The sequence below is a fragment of the Lithobates pipiens genome, unplaced genomic scaffold (genome assembly GCF_037356315.1).
Source record: "Lithobates pipiens isolate NorthernLeopardFrog02 unplaced genomic scaffold, aLitPip1_a1.2 Scaffold_10, whole genome shotgun sequence".
Taxonomy (NCBI): domain Eukaryota; kingdom Metazoa; phylum Chordata; class Amphibia; order Anura; family Ranidae; genus Lithobates; species Lithobates pipiens.
Window position 1 is genome coordinate 101,414,054 of NW_027507686.1, and position 20,045 is coordinate 101,434,098.

Consider the following 20,045-nt stretch of genomic DNA (forward strand, 5'->3'; position numbering starts at 1 on the left):
TTATGCACTCCCTGGCCCCCACCCATTCATAATCCTTACCGAACTTTCTTTCTGCTGCTCACAGGAACACACTGGATGACTTGTCTAATTAACCAACTTGTACAAGACACCGCTATCCTCCTGTCTGACACCGGTCCCCCTTGGAGGCTTTACCCCTCACTGTTTGGGTGGTCCCTGCCTCTCCCTGGATGCTCCACATATACCACAACGACATTGTCAGAGGGGCACCACTTGACAGGACACGGGGCTTTCATTCCGGTGGCATCTCCCATTGGAGGAAGGGATGATGGCCCCAACCCCTTGGCAGCAGGTTCTTTCATGTACAGACCAGGGCGGCTCATCTTCCCTTCTGGAGTCTTCACCTTAGATGGGGGAGTTGCACTTTGGGGGGTCTGAGTGATACCTAATGCGCTGTACTGGAAGGGCTTGACATTCCCGCATATGTGTCCCCTCCCCCTGAATGCGCCCCTTGTCCCCCCCTCTGGCTCCCACCTACTCTTTGCCGACATTGCCTTCTGCAGCTTTCGGGGACCCTGGATGACTTATTTATTGAGCCTATTGGTACGAGACACTGCTTCCCTCCAGGGTGACTCTGGACCGCCCTGGAGGATTTACCCCTTACTGTTTGGGCGGTCCCAGCCTCCCTCTGGATGCTCTACACAGCCCCCGATGGCGATGCAGGAGAGACACTAATTGGCGGGCCCCAGGACTGCTGCTCGGGTGAAGTCTCCCATTGGATGGAGGGATGGTGGCCCCAGCCCCTTGCCTGCCGGATTTTCCATGCACCGACCAGGGCTGCTCCTCTTTCATCTTGATGTGGTGACCATGGAGGGGAGGAGTTGAAATTTATGGGGTCCGGGTGTTTGCTGGTGGGAGTGCGCTAAAGGACTTGACATTTCTGCATGTTTGTCCCCTCTCCCCTGTTTCCCCCCTCCCTTCCCCCCCTTCCCACCCTTCCCTTCCCTCCTTTCCCTCCCCCTTTCCCCCTTCCACTCCCCCTTTCCCCCCTTCCACTCCCCCTTTCCCCCCTTCCCTGCCCCTTTTCCCCCCGGGGCGTGGACGGGGGAGAGGGGGTAAGGAGAGGACAATCTGCCAAAGGGAGAAATGCATTTGTTCGGGGACTGCATGTACTTTAGGGGTATGGGACGGGGGGTGGTGGATACCATTCTGTGATGCCTTTTCTGTTGTGACGGGCTCCCTCGTGCATGCCTACGTTTAGGGCGAGCTGAGGAGACCCCTGAGTGCTGACAGTTATATGCCTTACCTCTGTTTTGGTTATACTATTGTTTTTTGGTTCTATGATGTTACTGATTGTCTTTTATTTGCATACCGGTATCAGACGTGACATTTACCACTGCCGGGACTGGGGGGACTAGGATTCGGGGGCTCCCTCTCCGACTTGTCTACCCAATAACCCAAGTAGGACAGCGCTTTAAACCCAGTGTACATCTGGTAAGCGCTATAGCATAATTGTGCTGTTTTAGTATACCCTTCCTGTACTGTTGAGTGCGGACAACCCTTAATTTCCCTCTCCCCCTGGGGTTGAGGTGCCCGGCCTCTTTTTCCCTTTACCTTTCCTTCCATTTGCCCTTCCTTTCTCCCCCTTAGTTCCCGCCATGCATTACCTACCCAAAACCTACCTTGGTTAAACTTTCTTTGCTTTTCTCTGACGTCCCCCTCCCCCTCCCCGAGGAGCGATGGGAGACTCAGTCAAGGTCACCTCTCTAAACGTTAAGGGACTGAACTCCCCTGAAAAACGGTGGATCCTCCTGGGAAAACTGAACACATCCTGTACTGATGTGGCCTTTATACAAGAAACACATTTTAAAAATACTAGCCTCCCCTTTCTATGGTCGAGATCCTTCCCTAAGGTCTACCACTCTACTAACCCCTCCTCTCCATTCTGATCTCTAGCAGGCTCCCCTGGGTTCTCCAGGATTCTCTGGTGGACCCTGGGGGCCAATATCTTTTTCTTAGGGGCCACATTGGAGAGCGCCTTTTTACATTTGCCACTGTGTACGCTCCCAATGATCACCAAGACACGTTCCTCAGAACTACCCTGCACAGATTATGTGACTTTCGATAGGGCCAATTGATATTAGGTGGGGACTTTAATGTCCCCTTTCGCCATCGGTTGACACTTCTGCCTCTTGCTCCTCGCTCCCTACCCCTCACCTAGGTCTCTATTCTGGCACCTTAATGAGAGCCTCATCCAGATACCGGAAGTTTTAGCAGATGTGACCAGGGAATTGGACCTTTATTTCCAAGAAAACTAAAGCAGGACTGTGACCCGGGGATAATTTGGGAGGCTCACAAGTCAGTACTCCGCAGGGTACTTATCAGGAACAGCTTGCTAATCTGTTTCGTGAACTTGCCTCTGTGGAAGCGAAACATAAACATACCCCCTTACGGACCTTAGAGATTGAATTGGGGACACTCCATACCCATATTGCTGTCCTACTCCATTATAAAGCGAAAGCGGCACTCCAGTTTAGTCGTAAACTGACGTAGGAGTCAGAGGACAAATGCAGAAAAATCTTAGCCAGGTCGGTAAAGGAGTTGAAATCTGGCTCTTACATACCACAGTTGATAGATGAGAATGGCCAGAGGGCCTCTACCCCAACCCAAATAGTTGAAGTCTTTGAAAAATGTTACTCTGATCTCTACAACCTGCCCGATTCAGGGTCTGGACAGGACAATATAGACAGATATGTAACCGGTTCTGGTCTACCAACCCTCTCATCGGAATCACGGGAGTACTTGGAGGACCCGATCACACTGGAAGAAGTCCAGACGGCCGTGGGACCTCCGAAGGTGGGTAAGGCTCCGGGCCCTGACGGATGTACCGCACAATACTTTAAGACCTTCCTCCCTATTCTCGGCCTGCGCTTGGTGAATTTATTTAATACTCTGAGCTCAAATGGGGATTTTCCTGAGGATACCCTTAGAGCCCACATCTCGTTGATACCTAAGGAGGGCAAAGACCCGGGCCTATGTGGGAGCTACAGACCCATTTCCCTCCAAAATTCGGTCCTAAAACTATTCTCTAACTCCTCGCCACGTGATTGGCACATCACTTGTAGTCCCTTATACATATTGACCAGTTAGGTTTTATTCCCACCAGGGAAGATAGGGACAACACCACTAAGGTGCTTACCCTGATCCGTAAAGCAAAGTCATCTGGGACCCCTTGTCTTTTCATGAGTACTGATGCCGAGAAGGCTTTTGATCGGGTCAAATGGATATTAATGTTCTCGGTCCTTTGCCATATAGGTCTGAGTGAACGGATGCTGGCATGGATAAGTAAGATATACTCACGTACTTACATTCCACCGGACATCGCGCGTACGTTTATGTTGAACTTCCCCCCACCCCTTGTCACTAAGATCCGCAGTTTGCTTCACGGGTGGCATTCTGGCCTCCATTCCTGGTTCAGCAGATGCAATCTCATTAAAATGAACATACTCCCTAAATTTACTTATCTTTTCCAAGCTCTCCCGATCCAGATTCCAGTCCTGTTTTTTAAGCAAGCTCAATCCTTGCTCGCTCAATTTAACTGGGCCCACAAAAATCCCAGACTTAAGCGGTCACAGGGAGGGTTGGTTCTCCTTAACTTGCGACGCTACTACCTGGCCTCCCATCTGGGCCGTGTATTGGACTGGAATCGAAACAAACTTTCTAAGCTCACTCCCGAATTCCGCTAAGAAGCGCCATGTGGTGCTATAAGTATTTACCCACAGAATTTATGTCACATCCCACTATAGGGGCTTAGTTGAAAGTCAGTCACCTGATCGCTACCCAAAACACACTCACGTCTTTGACTTCCCCCCTATTCCCTATACGTGGCCATCCAACCTTTGAACTGGGGACCCACTTAGAAATTCCAACCTAGACAATGCGTCTAAATTCGTCATTGATGGAAAATGGCCTTCTTTCTCAACCCTAACAGATCCGACAGGGCTTTTCCAACTGCCTTTTTGGAGAGCGGCGCAACGACATCATTTTCTCCATTCCATCCCCAATCCTCAAACGTTCGCCCGCCCTCAGACGGAGTTTGAGACTCTATGCAGGAGCGAAGGCCCTTTGGCCCACATTCTCTCTCAAACAGATTACCCACACTTAACCTGTCTGTCCAACTGGGAAAAGGACCTTAATTGCTAATTTTCCCCAGCACAGACACAACGCATTATCACTTTGGCTCTCAAAATGTCGCTGTGCATGAAGATACAGGAGACGAATTTTAAACTTCTCACCAGGTGGTATTTGACACCATCAAAGCTGCAGAAATGTTTCTCCTCTTCCTCGAACATATGCTGGAGGTGTGGAGAAGAAGAGGGCACGTTGCTGCACATTTTTTGGTCCTGCCTCAGCTTGGTGGACTTCTGGACAGAGATCCGATGCATAACACAAAAATTCACAGACTTCTCCATCCAGGAAGAGGCTGCATTCTTTCTCTTGCACCATTCACAGATTCCCATTAAGAAGTACAAAAAAATCTATTTTACGGCATGTGATAAATGCGGCGAAATCCTGCATCCCTCTCTATTGGAAAAAATGTTCCCCCCCTTTCATTAAACTTAAGGACTTGATCCTCACATCACAAGGTATACAAGAATTTTTTAAACAAACCTGAGACATCTGGAATACCTTTATATTCTCGCTGGAAGGATGTCGCCTGCTATCGCCTTAGTGCTCTGAGCTTTCCTTGACTGGCCCCTAGGACAGTGGCTGCCATCGTGTCTCGTCCCCTCTTCTCCTTTTCTGATCTTTCAACCCTTCTCTTTTCTGCCTTCCTCCCCTATCTCTCACCCCCTCTACCCCCTCTCTCTTTTGGAAAGAGTGGAAAATTGGGAATGACGGCCCCACACCCCCCTCTGGATGGATTATGCCGGAGGGACCTGGGGTTTGTGTGACCCTGGATCTTGGTACAGTACTTTATCCGTGCCTCGAATCATTGTGATTGATGGAAGGCAGACTCACAGTTGCGAATATACCTGTATCAAGTATTGTTCAGCTGCTTTTGCTCTGTATTTCTCTGTTGCATTATGTACTCGGGGGACCGTCTTCCCCTATTTGGAGAAAAAATTATATTTGAAAAAAAAAAGAAGCCTACGACACCTGGTATTCCCAGGCGGTTTCCCATCCAGGCATTAACCAGGCCCGACCCTGCTTAGCCTCCAAGATCAGACGAGATGGAACAGATTCAGGGTGATGTGGCCATAGCCGATATCTTCAGGCACTCTCAACTCTCTTGACAAACACCAAGATGGTCACCTTGGAAACAAGCGGAAAAAAATAGGTCAACGGCCACAACATAAAAAGAAGCCAGGCGGTCTCCCATCCAGGTACTAACCTGGTCCCAACCCTGCTTAGCCTCTGAGATCAGATGAGATTGGGCTCTTTTAGGGTGGTGTGGCCGTAGGAGATTTCTTCAGGCACTCTCAACCTTGACTAACGCCAATATGGTCACCTTGGGAAACAAACAAAAAAATCAAGTCAACGCCAACAACATGAGAAGAAGTCTACAGCACCTAGTATTCCCAGGTGGTCTCCCATCCAGGTATTAACAAGGCCCGACCCTGTTTAGTCTCTGAGATCAGACGAGATCTGGTGCTTTCAGGGTTATGTGGCCATAGGCGAGCTCTTCAAGCACTCTCAACCCTCTTGACAAACACCAAGATGGTCACCTTGGTAAACAAAAAAAAAAAAAAAACAAGTCAACGCCAACAACATAAAAATAAGCCTTCAGCACCTAGTATTCCCAGGTGGTCTCCAATCCAGGTACTAGCAAGGCCCGACCCTGTTTAGCCTCTGAGATCAGAGGAGATCGGGCGCTTTCAGGCTTATGTGCCCATAGGCAATCTCTTTGGGCACTCTCAACCCTCTTGACAAATGCCAAGATAGTCACCTTGGGAAACAAGCGAAAAAAAAACAGGTCAATGTCAACAACATAAAAAGAAGACTACGGCACCTGGTATTCCAAAGCCATCTCCCATCCAGGGACTAACTAGGCCCAACCCTTCTTAGCCTCAGAGATGAGAAGAGATAGGGCTCTTCCAGGGTGATGCTGCTGTAAGCGAACTCTTTGGGCACTCTCAACCCTCTTGACAAATGCCAAGATGGTCACCTTGGGAAACAAGCCAAAAAAAAAAAAAAACGAATCAAGGCCAACAACATAAAAAGAAGCCTACAATAGCTGGTATTCCCAGGTGGTCTCCCATCCAGGTACTAACCAGGCCTGACTCTTCTTAGCCTCCAAGATCAGACGAGATTGGGTGCTTTCAGAGTGCTCGGAATCTTTCCCCATCACTAATGGGACGAGGCAGGGGTGCCCTCTGTCTCCCCTAATTTTTATTCTGACACTGGAACCACTTATGTGTCACGTTCGGAATGACCCGAATATTACTGGCATATCCAAACCCTCGGCACACCACAAAATTGCGGCGTACGCTAACGATCTAATTTCTTTCGTCTCCAATCCACACATTTCGCTTCCCAATATACTCGCGGCTCTCCGGCGATACGGCAGCCTATCAAACTATAAAATCAATTGCACCTTTGGCTGTATTGAATATATCGGTCCCGGATGGTGAGGCCAAGAGGCTCTGCTCCGCTTTTCCATTCTACTGAGCTGAAAAATCTATACGTTACCTGGGCGTTGACATCGCAGCGTATTTGGCGCAATTGTACCCGCTTAATTTTGTCCCTCTCCTGAATAGACTGAAATCTGATTTGGGAAACTGGCATGCTTTAACACTGACCTGGTTCAGGCGCTGTAATGCATTCAAAATGACGGCCCTCCAGCGGATTTTATACTTGTTCCAGACATTACCGATCCGGTTACCCCCAATTTTTTTCAGACAACTGCAGGTGCTGCTCCGGGACTTTATTTGGCTGCGCAAACCGCCCAGAGCCCGTTTGCAATTGCTTGCCAGACCAAAGGACAAGGGGGGTCTGGGTCTCCCAGATCTGAGACAATACTACAGAGTGACTCTGCTAGCGAGAGTCGTTGATTGGCATTGTAATGGCCCACACAAGCAGTGGGTGGAGATGGAGATTGAGGATGGATCCATTCCCCTATTGACCTCCCCGTGGCTCCTGTCCTCCCTACCAAAAGACCTCAGAGATCACCCCGTAGTGGGAGCTACGTTGGCTGTTGTGCGGAGGTTGTTCCGCTGCACACACATTGCTCCCCTGCCGTCACCAATGACTCCGGTTATAGGTAATCCAGACTTCCCACCGGGATTTACCAACAAGAAACTGCGACAGTTGACAGTGGTGGGGAAACAGCGTCTGGGAGAGGTGTGGCCCTCAGGAGGGCTCCCGACCACGCAAACTGTCGCCAAGCTTTCTGACCCTCCGCTTGACTTGTTTAGTGCTTATCAACTTCATCACTTTCTTCTGGCCATACAAAGGGCCCCCTACACTCCTAGAGACCTGACGCCCTATGAATCCATCTGTCACAAAAAGGAACCTGTGCGACACACCCTCTCCCTCCTGTACAACCTATTAAGTAGTCAGGAGGAGGAGTCGACCCCACCATTTATCCACAAATGGGAGAGGGACTTTGGCATCACATTTACCCCACAACAGATAGGCAAGATCCTGACATTAGTACATAAAGCTTCCATCGCAAACCAATATCAAGAATCAGGATACAAGATAGTCTCACGCTGGTATAGAGTCCCATACCTTCTGAATAAAATGAATAGATCGATCCCGGATGTTTGTTGGAGGTGCAATTCAGATACGGGGACCATGGGACACATTTTCTGGGCATGCCCGGCCTTGAGGAACTTTTGGGTGGAGGTGACCGAGACGATAAAAACTTTTAGAAATGTAGATATCGCAGACAACCCAGCAGCGTGCCTTCTACACTTGACCGAACAGCCTGTTCGAAAATACAAAAAAACCCTCCCGATGCAACTCCTGAACGCCACCCGGGCCTGCATTCCCACACTGTGGAGGCAGCCTCAGCCCCCCATCCAAGGTGCTGTGGTATTCCAAAGTCAATCATATTCTCCGGATGGAAGAATTGACCGCCACCCTTCACAACACTGAAGAGGCATTTAGTGTTACATGGAGGCCCTGGAGGTATTTTTCTGGTACTTGAGACTACATTCGGGAGGTGAGCAGCGCCCCTATCCCAGAAAAAGACTGAACATCTAACGTTTACCTACGTAGGCCATGTCTGCCCTGGGTGGCATCCCCCCCCCCTCCCTTTTTGTCTTTATTTTTCTATTTTTCCCCGCTGCCATCCCCCCCCTCCTCTCTCTCCGTCTTTGCACTCTCTTCTTCCCCCGTCCTCCCTTTTGACTATGCCTTGTCTCCTTACTAGCCTTTGGGACCCAGAAGAGCCCCAGGGTTCTGGACACGACCGGCTCATATTTTACTCTGGTTCACATAGGTCATGATAAGCTGACTCGCTGTGGTCCCAGTTGCTCTCCATGATTACATTTGTCCGAACAGGGCTGCATTAGTTATACTGTACTACATGTCCGAGGTGGGGTTTCTCTCTTTTCTGCATGAAACTCTAGGACTCCCCTCTGAGAACCCAGAGTTATTTGGCTGCCTATTTTTTGTTACCATGTAATTGTGACCCTGGGTCATGCTGTATGGTTGACTGTTATATTTATGTTGTTCTACTTATACTTAATAAAAGAATAAAACAAAAAAAAAAAAATAAGTCAATGCCAACAACTTAAAAAAAGCCTATGGCATCGAGAAATCCCAGGCGTTCTCCCATCCAGGTACTAACCAGGTCCCAACCCTGCTTAGCCTCTGAGATCAAATGAGATTTGGCTCTTTCAGGGTGATGCAGCCATAGTAGACTTTTTCAGGCACGCTCAACCCTCTTGACAAACGCCAAGATGGTCACCTTGGGAAACAAAAAAAAAAAAACAAGTCAACGCCAACAACATAAAAAGAAGCCTACCGCACCTAGTATTTCCATACGGTCTCCCATCCAGGTATTAACAAGGCGCGACCCTTTCTAGTCTCTGAGATCAGCGGAGATTGGGCGCTTTCAGGGTGATGTGCCCATAGGCAATCTCTTTGGGCACTCTCATCCCTCTTGAAAAATGCCAAGATAGTCACCCTGGGAAACAAGCGAAAAAAAACAGGTCAACGCCAACAACATAAAAAGAAGACTACGGCACCTAGTATTCCAAGGCCGTCTCCCATTCAAGTACTAACTAGGCCCAACCCTTCTTAGCCTCTGAAATCAGAAGAGATAGGGTGCTTTCAGGGTGATGCGGCTGTAAGCGATCTCTTTAGGCACTCTCAACCCTCTTGACAAATGCCAAGATGATCACTTTGGGAAACAAGCGAAAAAAACAGGTCAACACCAACAACATAAAAATAAGCCTGCGGCATCTGGAAAACCCAGGCGGTCTCCCATCCAGGTACAAACCAGGCCCAACCCTGCTTAGCCTCTGAGACCAAACGAGATTGGGCGCTTTCAGGGTGTTGTGCTCGTAGGCAATTTCTTTGTGCACTCTCAACCCTCTTGGCACATGCCAAGATGGTCACCTTGGGAAACAAGGGAAAATAAAACAGGTCAACGCCGACAACATAATGAGAAGCCTATGGCACCTGGTATTCCCAAGCTGTCTCCCATCCAGGTACTAACCAGGCCCATCGCTGCTTAGCCTCCGATATCAGATGAGATTGGGCTCTTTCAGGGTGATTTGGCCGTAGGCACTCTCTTTGGGCACTCTGAAGCCTCTTGACAAAGGCCAAGATGGTCACCTTGGGAAACAAGCTAAAAAAAACAGGTCAAAGCCAACAACATAAAAAGAAGCCTACGGCATCCAGTATTCCCAGGCGATCTCCCAATCAAGACACTAACCAGACCAGATCCTTCTATGGCACCTGGTCTTCCCAGGCAGTCTCCCATCCAGGTACAAACCAGGCCTGACGCTGCTTAGCCTCTGAAATCAGACGAGATCGGGTGCTTTCAGGTTGATGTGGCCGTAAGCATTCTCTTCAAGACACGCCCAACCCTCTTGACAAACGCCAAGATGGTCGCCTTGAGAAACAAGCAAAAAAAACAGGTCAAAGCCAACAACATAAAAAGAAGCCTATGGGCTTACAGGGGACCCTAAGAGATGGGACCCACTAGCTCTGTCATGGTTCGGACGCTGTAATATGAACGCAATGCCCCGACTTCTGTATCTACTACAAGCCTTACCTATCAAAATACCCCAGACTTTCTTTCATGCGGTTCGCTCAATCTTTATCAAGTTCCTCTGGCGCGGAAAACATATGCGTATTGGTAGGGCAATGCTGTTGCGACCGAAATTGCGGGGAGGTATTGGCTTCCCGGACCCTGCTCTATATTACACAGCGACGCACATGACACCGGTGGTTGACTGGTGCTGGTGTTCTGCCATATACTGTCCGGCCATGATATAGTGTCTGCGCCGTACTGCGCATGAGCAGTACGGAGCAGACGAAGCTTTGGAAAATCTCCGAAGCCGAACGGCGCCTGCGCGGTGAGTGGAGGTGGTAGCCCCACCATCCAAGCGGACATAGGGTTGTGAATATTAGAGGGCCCCTCGCAGGCGAGCTTCGCTCGCCACGCTTCGGGCTCGGCCTCGCTGCGCTCGGCTCTTTTATATTCTTACTCTATGTCCACTTGGATAGTGGGGATAGAACCTGGACTCAGTGCGCAGGCGCCGTTCATGCTCGGCAATTTTCGGAATCTGTGTTGCTGTGTACTGCGCATGCGCAGCACACAGCGGACACTATCCGATTTGGGACCATATGTGATAAGACACCGGCATGGGGAAGTGAAGCTATGGGTCAAGCTAGAGCAGGAGATGGTGCGGGTTCCACTGACTGGTCTGCCTTGGGCGGGGAGGCCATTGGAGCCCTGTGTGACTACTCACCCGTTAATTGGCCCCTCGCTCGCCGAGATGGATAGATTTTTTCACCTTTCCCACCTGACTAACTTCCCTTCTCCTATGACCCCAATTATTGGACATCCTAGATTCCCTCCGGGCCTGTCTGACCAGGCCTTTACCAGGCAAGCCCCGAAAGGGCTTCTGAGAGCATCCCTATTTCTTGGACCCACGGGCTTGATTCCCATCGGGACCATACTGCTAGAGCAAGTACCTGTTGCATTGGATAGCTGGAGAGCTAGACAGCTAATCCATTTCCTCGGATCACTACCTAACCATTCGTTCTTCTCTAGACAATTCCACCCCTTCGAGGAACTTTGCCTGGATGATGGCCCAGTTCGTGGTTTCCTCTCTAGGTCCTACCAAATCCTGACAGACGCAGAATCCTCCACGGATCCACCCTTCCTAGCTAAATGGAAAAGGGACTTACAAACTACATTCTCCAAACCACAGAAGGACAGAATACTCTTTTTCGCCCATAAGTCGTCACTCTGCAGTAAATATCAGGAGATCTCATATAAGCTGATCACACGCTGGTATCGTACACCGGGGGTGTTGGCCAAAATATTCCCCGGTCAATCTGACCGCTGCTGTCGCTGCGGGCAACAGGCTGGCACCATTCTCCACATTTTCGGGGAATGCCCTAAATTACAAACATTCTGGCAGCCTGTCCTGAGACTCATCCACAAGTTCACAGACATTTCCTTAGCCAATGATCCCGCAGCAGTTCTTCTCAATCTAACTCCTATGTCGAGAAAGCGTTATCATAAGTCCTTACTTAAACATCTCCTCAATGCAGCTAGGGCCTGTATCCCAAGTCAGTGGAAAGAGCAATCTGCTCCAATGGTGACCCAGTGGTTCGCAAGGGTAAATGATATTGAACGAATGGAAGACCTGACTGCCACAATGAGGGATAAAACGGAGGAGCATGGGAACAGATGGTTCTACTGGACCCAGTTTCGCTTTTCGGAAGAATACCTCCGCGAGACATAGTAAGCTCATGGTGATCGTTGGAGATCGCTGTTCCAAACGTTGGACAGCTGATGAGCTGGTGAGCCGAGGGCGTCTCTTGCTCCCTGGGAGGGGACCCCATCCTATCCACTCTACCCACGACACCCCCTTACCCCTTCTTTTCCTTTTCTGCCATTTCCTTCCCCAATCTTCTCTTTCCCCTTCTCCCTCCTTTCAGTTCTACTATTTCCCTTCTTAACTCAAAAAAGGGAAAAGAAAATGGTATGTTCCGACCCCATTTGACTACTACACAATACTCTTCCCCTATCTATGGATATCTAAACTCTTCGAGGATAGCAGGGCTAGTATCAATAATATTTTAAGTGGGGGGGGGGTGTGGCCGGATGTTGACGGGAGAGAGTGTGAGTGAGGAGTGAGAGCATGGTGCTGCTCTACCCCTCGGTATCCTGCTTAGTTCGATAACCCCGTCCTGCTCCTCCCCAAGCTACCTGATCCCATCGGATGCTGCCTAAAGGCCTCTCGCTATACCTTGTTCGTATGTCTCCCATGCTCGTTCGAGCTGCGGGCTGGTGACTCCGGGGTCGGGTGTGTGTGGTTGTTGCGTGGGGACTACCGCTCTCTGTGGGCTGCTGGCTGTTGGTCGGAGCGGGGGGCTGAGAGTCTCGCTGGGGATCTCGCGAGATCTCGAGCGGCCCCAGGGTTCCTGTAGTGCTGCGGTGCTTCTCCCTCCGCTCCGCTAGAGCTTGGCGTACAGACACGTGTGACGCCCTAGGCTCTGAGCGGCGGGCTGCCTGACACGCGTAGCGTAGGTGAGAGGGGACTCCTGTGTAGGGCTCCCTCTCCCCCGCTCACTCCCCTTCGCTCGTTGCTCTTTGCCCCCCCTCCGCTCGAGTTGTCACTGTGGCTGGTGAGACAGGAGGAAATGAACCGGAGAATACACTGACAGCGCTGACAGCTTAGTCTTTTGGGGAAGAGAGAGGAAGACCTGGACGATTTGGATGCCTTGCATATCTGCTTCGTATGGATCCATGGAAGGTTATGTGGACATGATCTGGCAACTAAGATAAGTGTCTCTCTTCCCTTTTTGATTGAAGTGAACTACTACTGATTAAAATTGATGGAAAATAGTTTTGAATATATGCAAATATACACCAACACAAAGATCTTGATTCAACGGTAGATCTGTCACTGCAGGATTATTGCGGGGGTTGAAGGTTGGCTGCCAATTAGTATTGTCCCCTTTTGATAAGCGAGTAACTCTCATATACATAAGGAGAAAACCATATGACATTTCTGCCCCCCCCCCCCCCACCCCTCTTTTTTTTTTTTTTTTTTTTTTTTTTTTGAGTGTGCTACATTACCCTTTTCCTGCTGGATCAGCTAAATAAGTGGAAGCTAACCATTTGCGAGGTGGGTTTATAAGTGGCCATTTAAGATCAATTATGTCAAGAAAAAGATCCCCTGAGGAGCAAATACCCGTAGAGGGTCAACAAATCACCCGAGCCGCTAAGGACAAAACCAATCAAATGGCTGCAGCGTCGGCAGCGGCAAAATTGGAGCGCTATGCCCACTCTGGTCCACCATCACACGGTAATTCAAGTTCTCAGCAGGGAAACCTACACAATAAAGATACCAAAAACTCTTCCGCGGATAGAAGGAGTCAAGGCCAGCCTCTGGCCAACCCTACTTTATCAGTGGCTAAACTGGGGGGAAATAAGGGAGGGGGGGGGGGTAAACCAGCAATAGTTACAACAAATTTGGAAACAACACAAAGTAGCTCTCACCTACCGACGCCGGGCAACCAGGATGAGGAGCCCACATTAAGGGACATTTTGAATGCAATTAAGGAATGCAAAGATTCAATATCCAGGTTTGATGAACAGCTAAGATATATAAAGGAGGAACTATTGTCTATGAGGCAGGATTTGAATAGGACTATATTGAGAACTACCGAGCTCGAGGAACGCATGGGTGCGATGGAGGATGAGCTGAGGCCCGTGAGACTGGAAATTGATTCACTTAAAAAAACAGTTACTACACAAGCAGATAAACTCGACGAAATGGAGAATAGGAATCGAAGAAATAATATCAGGGTGCTAGGCCTCCCTGAACATTGCGAGGGGACTAATTTGATAGGCTTTTTTGAGGAGTGGTTCAGGGAACTTTTTGGGGCGACAACCTTCACCCCGACATTCGCAATAGAACGGGCACATCGTACCCCGGTAAAAACCCGCCATATGGGGGAGCGCCCTAGGCCTATAATGCTTAAGATCCTTAATTATCAGGACAAAGTGTCCCTACTGCGAGAGGCCAGAATGAGGGGAGACATTAGATTTAAAGGAGCTAGGATCTCTCTGTATCCTGATTTTTCCCCTGACCTTCAGAAAAGAAGAGCCGAATTTATCCCAGTCAAACGAGAAATGGTTAAATATAGGTTAGAGTATGCACTCCTCTATCCAGCCCGCCTAAGGGTGATTGCATCAGGAAAGACGTTTTTTTTCAATACGCCAGAGGAAGCATCCCAATGGCTAGATGAAACTAAAAAGGACCTATAAATACATATTATAGGGCAGTTAGGTGGATTTCAAGGGATGCGGGGGTACACATTTTTGGGGGGGGGAGTGGGCAGGAACAGGGGGTATCCTTGTTGCAACTTTTTGTAGCTGGTATAGTGCACAATGCAGGTGGGGGGTAGGGGCTGAGCAATAAGGGTGTGTGGAGTACAATTAGGTATTTGTAGTGGGGGACAAAGGGTTCCCATGAGTGGGTGTAGATTTTGGGTGAAAGCACCCAGTAGGATTGGTATGGGTGAGAGGTGGGAGTGCTGTGAGAAGGCCACAAATATACCCCTAGGGGGTAGCCCTATGGGGCGAGGGGGGTGGGGGAGGGAGTTTGGTAAGCGGGGAGGAGGGAGAGATGGGATGGCAAGGTGGGGTAAGGGAAGAATAATAAAAATAACACAAGGATACACAAATTTAGAGATGCACTATTTAGAAGGGGATGTGATAAAATATTATATAGTATATAGGATACACGTATGCACAGTCAAGGGGAAAAAGGGAAAAGATTTTTTGGTACTACTATTTTGTATATTTTTTCACTTCTTTTTTTGGTTAAAACTGCCCAATGTATGGGTCATTAAGTAGGGATGCAGGCGAAAAGGATTAAGATAATATCGTGGAATGTTCGGGGCCTGGGAGATCTGACTAAAAGAAAAGTGGTCTTGTCAGCCCTAGAGGGCAAAGGACCCGGATTATTGTGTCTCCAGGAGACGCATTTAACGGGTGAGACGACACGGTGTTTACAAAGCCGGAAATTCCAGACCCAGTTCCATTCCGTATTCTCAACATATGCAAGAGGGGTTAGCATTCTTGTTGATAAGGCTGTCCGGTTCTCCTGCTACAACAGTCTCATAGATGTAAAGGGTAGATACATTTTCCTATACTGCCAAATTGAAAATAATCCCTATGTGGTGGCCAATATATATGTCCCCCCTCCATTCAAACTGGAGATTCTATATGAGTTATTATCTTTTGTAATAGATAAACCCGGCATCCCTGTGATAGCAATAGGAGACTTTAATGAAGTCTTGGATAAAGCTTTGGACAGGTTCCCAACTGCACATATACCAACAGGGAGAGATGAAACGAGGCTAGCCCGCTTCTTACAAGAAGTTGGTCTATGCGACGCATGGCGCATTCGGTATCGGGGGGAGCGACAGTATTCTTGCTACTCAGCATCTTTCTCTACACTATCGAGACTTGATATGGCTTTGGTGAATAGTAGTGCGTTGCCACGAGTGGATGAGGTGGAATATGCCCCGAGAGGAGTCTCGGATCACTCCCCCCTAATATTGACACTCTGTGTAGGTAAGACACAATACTCTGGCCATTGGAAAATTGACCCTGTATGGTTGGAATTAATAAAGGATACTGACCGGGTGACAACTGAGTTAAAGGAGTTTATCTACGTTAACACGGGTACAGTATCAGCGGGTGTTGTGTGGGACTCCTTAAAGGCCTTTTTGAGGGGTCTCTTTATCCAACAAATTGCTAGAAACCGGGCCGAGACGAAAAAACAGGAAGAGGAAGCCATTAAGGCGGTGTCATTGTCAGAAAGACAATATATTATCAATCCGAATCCTATTACACAGAAGGCTTGGCTTGATAATCAGCAAGAGTATAGGACAATTACCAGGCGTAAGATGGATAATAGGCGTATATTGCAGAAACAAGTAAATTTTGGGGAGGGAGAGAAAGTGGGACGAATATTGTCCTTGCTGGTTAAAGCAAATACGGCCCCCCCAGCGATATTATCAATTAGGACGCCAGGGGGAGAGACCACTACTGAATCATCCACTATTAACAATACATTTTATCGCTATTATAGCTCATTATATAAATCCCAAGGGGGGAGTGAAGGGGGAGATATGGCTGCTTTTCCGGGGATCTTGGATATGCCAACAGTAACAGAGGAAGATTTGGCAATATTGGAGGCCCCAATTACTATTGAGGAACTCCAAAAAGCGGTGGCAGAGATGCCTAACTTAAAAGCACCAGGGCCCGATGGACTACCAATCGAGGTCTACAAGAAGTATGGAGAGGTTCTGCTCCCACAATTGTTGGAGACATTGAGACAGGCCTTGGAGTATGGAACCTTGCCGTCCTCGATGCTGGAAGCCACTATAGTGGTTATTCCCAAAGAGGATAAGGACCCTATGGACCCGGCCTCATATCGTCCGATCTCGCTCTTGGGGTCGGACGTAAAAATTTTAGCAAAAGTGCTCGCAACACGTTTAAAAAGAAGTGTCCATAAACTCGTTCACCCTGATCAGTCGGGCTTCATTCCGAATAGATCCACCAGTGTTAATATCCGTAGACTCTTCTTGAACACCCAGATTCCGGTAGATAACGGAGGCGCCAGAGCAGTTTTGACTCTGGACGCAGCCAAAGCATTTGACACCCTTGAATGGGTATATTTATTTAAAGCGCTTACTAGATTTGGGTTTGGCCCAAATTTCATCAAATGGGTAAAACTACTCTACACTGATCCAAGAGCGAAAATTAAAATTAATAATGAGCTCTCCGAGACGTTCCTGTTGGAACGAGGCACGAGACAGGGGTGCCCCCTTTCCCCTTTATTATTTGTTTTGGCAATGGAGCCGCTGGCTATTGCCATTAGGGCCTGCCCTAATATACAGGGATTTAGGAGAGGACAGTCGGAGGAAAAAATCGCATTGTTTGCCGACGACGTCTTGCTGTTCCTAGGGGATGTCCAAAACTCATTGAAAGTGGTAATGAAGATGATTGGAGAATTTGGTCTTATATCAGGATTAACCATCAATTGGGATAAGTCCGCCCTACTGCCATTGGTAAGGGGGTCTACTGGCGCTCCCCAGGATATTGTGAATCTGAAACAGGTAGAGAAGCTTAAATATCTGGGGGTGTGGATTGCTAGAGATGTAAATTCATACCTGGAAGATAACTTATCCCCTCTTTTAGTGAAGCTAAAACAAAAGGCTGATATCTGGAGCCGCCTTCCCCTCTCATTGGCGGGTCGCTGCAACCTGGTTAAGATGGTATGGCTCCCTCAAATTCTGTATTTTCTCCACAATTCACCATTATGGATTGGGGAAGGGTGGTTTAAGAAAATAGAATCCTTATTCAGACTTTTTATATGGAAAAGGGGTCCCTCGAGGATTAGCTTGCGGACCTTGCAGCTACCGCCGGAAGAGGGGGGGTTGGCGGTACCACATCCTAGACTCTATTATTTGGCGGCCCAGCTACAACATCTAGCTGGAGCAATAGCAATAAATGAAACCAATCCCTGCCATAAGTTATTAATGCTAGGATGTCCACATAACACGCTTTTGGAGGCGCTAGAGGCAAACTCGTTTAATATATACTGTCCAACGATTATTCAGGTTACTAAACTTTGGAAAACAGCCAAGGACCTATTGGGATATCAGAAGACATCTGTGTTGGCCCCCCTATGGGATAATAGGAATCTGGAGGAGCTATTTAAAGTCGAAAGATGTAAGGAGTGGGTAAATCAAGGGATATATAAACTAGCACAAATGTTCCAGGGTTCAGATATCAGGTCATTTGTCGACTTAAAGTCAGAATTTTCTCTATCAAACACCTCATTTTATAAATACCTCCAGGTCAGACATGCAATCCAGGCTCAATTTAGATCACAGGAGGTGCAGCTGAATCAGATCCCGGTGCTGTCCCAAATTATGTCTCGGGACACACTTAAGGGCTTGATCTCATTCCTATATACTAGGCTGGGGGATAAAGTACTAGATCGAAGAGGTACGATCAAAAGTAAAAGGAAATGGGAGAGGGACGTGGGCCCACTGTCTGTACCCGACTGGGATTGGATAATGGAACAGGGAACTAAGGTCTCCATCTCTCCGTCACAGAAAGCCTCCCAACTCTTCTTCTTTCACAGGGTATATTATACACCTAGGAAAATGTTTAGAATAGGGTGGAGAGATAATGATCAGTGTCCTAGATGTGGCCGGGCCGGAGACTTCATTCATATGTTTTGGAGGTGTCCGAAACTCTTTAGATACTGGACACGGGTGATAGAGCATGTGAATGAAGTCTTCGGTTTGACATTGGATGCAACAGTGAGGACTTGCTTGTTGGCTATACCAGAGGGATATAAAATCCCTAAAAATATATTTATACCAGTGACTAGATGCCTTTTCCAGGCAAGGAAGCTAATTGCTCAAAATTGGCAGTCACATTCTAGCCCACTACCTGAAATATGGATGGCCAATATAAAGAAAATAATTAGTAACGAAAGGTTTTTTTTCGTTAAGCAGGGTAATAGTAGGAAGTTTGAAAGTATATGGAGCCTCGGATTGTTGAAATTGGGGATTCCCCTATAAGTAGTTGAGACAGAATGTGTGTTTTTTGGTGATATTTCCTTTAGCGACTTTTGTCAGGTAGTCTCTTATTTAGTGTGTGCTTTCATGCGCTGGGGGGTGGGGGTGGGATTGAGCGGAGGGGGGGGAGGGGAGAATATACACACCTAGGTGTAATATAAGGTAAATAATTATGGTGGTTGGGCTAAAAATGAGTTGTAGGCAGTGGGGTTTTGTTATCTAGATTGTTTACCTATTTTCGGATATACATAAATTTTTTTTTAAATAGTAAAGAAAAGAGGAAAGAAATGAAAAAAGAGAAGAAAATATTTGAATAAATAAGCCACAATGATGTGCAAACTGGGAGGGGAGAAATATGAGCTTAAAGGTGAATCGAGTCTCCCGAATAAACTCACTGAGGTGGCAGAAAAAAAAAAAAAAAGAAAAAAAAAAAATATTTTAAGTGGTAGAGGATCCCAACGAGATGGAGCTTTAATCTCAACTTGATATGACCGCAAAGCTGTACACATGATATTCTCCTCGGACTTCTTACCATTGGCTCTGATATCCATGCAATATGATCGTTTGTTTGTAACTATTTGTATCACACATTCTGTGAAGTTGCCTTTGCATTGTATGTTGCATACTACTAAATAAAAAAAAATAAAAAAAAAGAAGCCTATGGCACCTGGTATTCCCAGGCGGTCTCCCATCCAGGTACTAACCAGGCCCGACACTGTTTAGCATCCGAGATCAGACGAGATTGGGTGCTTTCAGGGTGATGGGGCCGTAGGTAATCTCTTCGGGCACTCTCAACCCTCTTGACATACGCCAAGATGGTCACCTTGGGAAACAAGTGAAAAAAAAAACAGGTCAAGGCCAACAACATAAAAAGAAGCCTACAGCACCTAGTATTCCCAGGTGGTCTCCAAACCAGGTACTAGCAAGGCCCAACCCTGTTTAGCTCCTGAAGTCAGAGGAGATCGGGTGCTTTCAGGGTTATGTGCCCATAGGCAATCTCTTTGGGCATTCTCAACCCTCTTGACAAATGCCAAGATAGTCACCTTGAGATACAAGCGATAAAAAACAGGTCAATGTCAACAACATAAAAAGAAGAATACGGCACCTGGTATTTCAACGCCATCTCCCATCCAGGTACTAACTAGGCCCAACCCTTCTTAGCCTCAGAGAAGAGAAGAGATAGGGCTCTTTCAGGGTGATGCTGCTGTAAGCGATCTCTTTGGGCACTCTCAACCCTCTTGACAAATGCCAAGATGGTCACCTTGGGAAACAAG

At 47.9% G+C, this 20,045-nt stretch overlaps 4 pseudogenes; all 4 read right to left on the minus strand.

The window, feature by feature from the left end:
* Positions 1-5,519: 5,519 nt before the first annotated feature.
* Positions 5,520-5,638, minus strand: LOC143944490 (5S ribosomal RNA; annotated as a pseudogene).
* A 3,944-nt stretch (positions 5,639-9,582) lies between these two features.
* Positions 9,583-9,701, minus strand: LOC143945304 (5S ribosomal RNA; annotated as a pseudogene).
* A 9,725-nt stretch (positions 9,702-19,426) lies between these two features.
* Positions 19,427-19,545, minus strand: LOC143949680 (5S ribosomal RNA; annotated as a pseudogene).
* Positions 19,546-19,646: 101 nt separating this feature from the next.
* Positions 19,647-19,765, minus strand: LOC143952942 (5S ribosomal RNA; annotated as a pseudogene).
* Between the last annotated feature and the right edge of the window lie 280 nt (positions 19,766-20,045).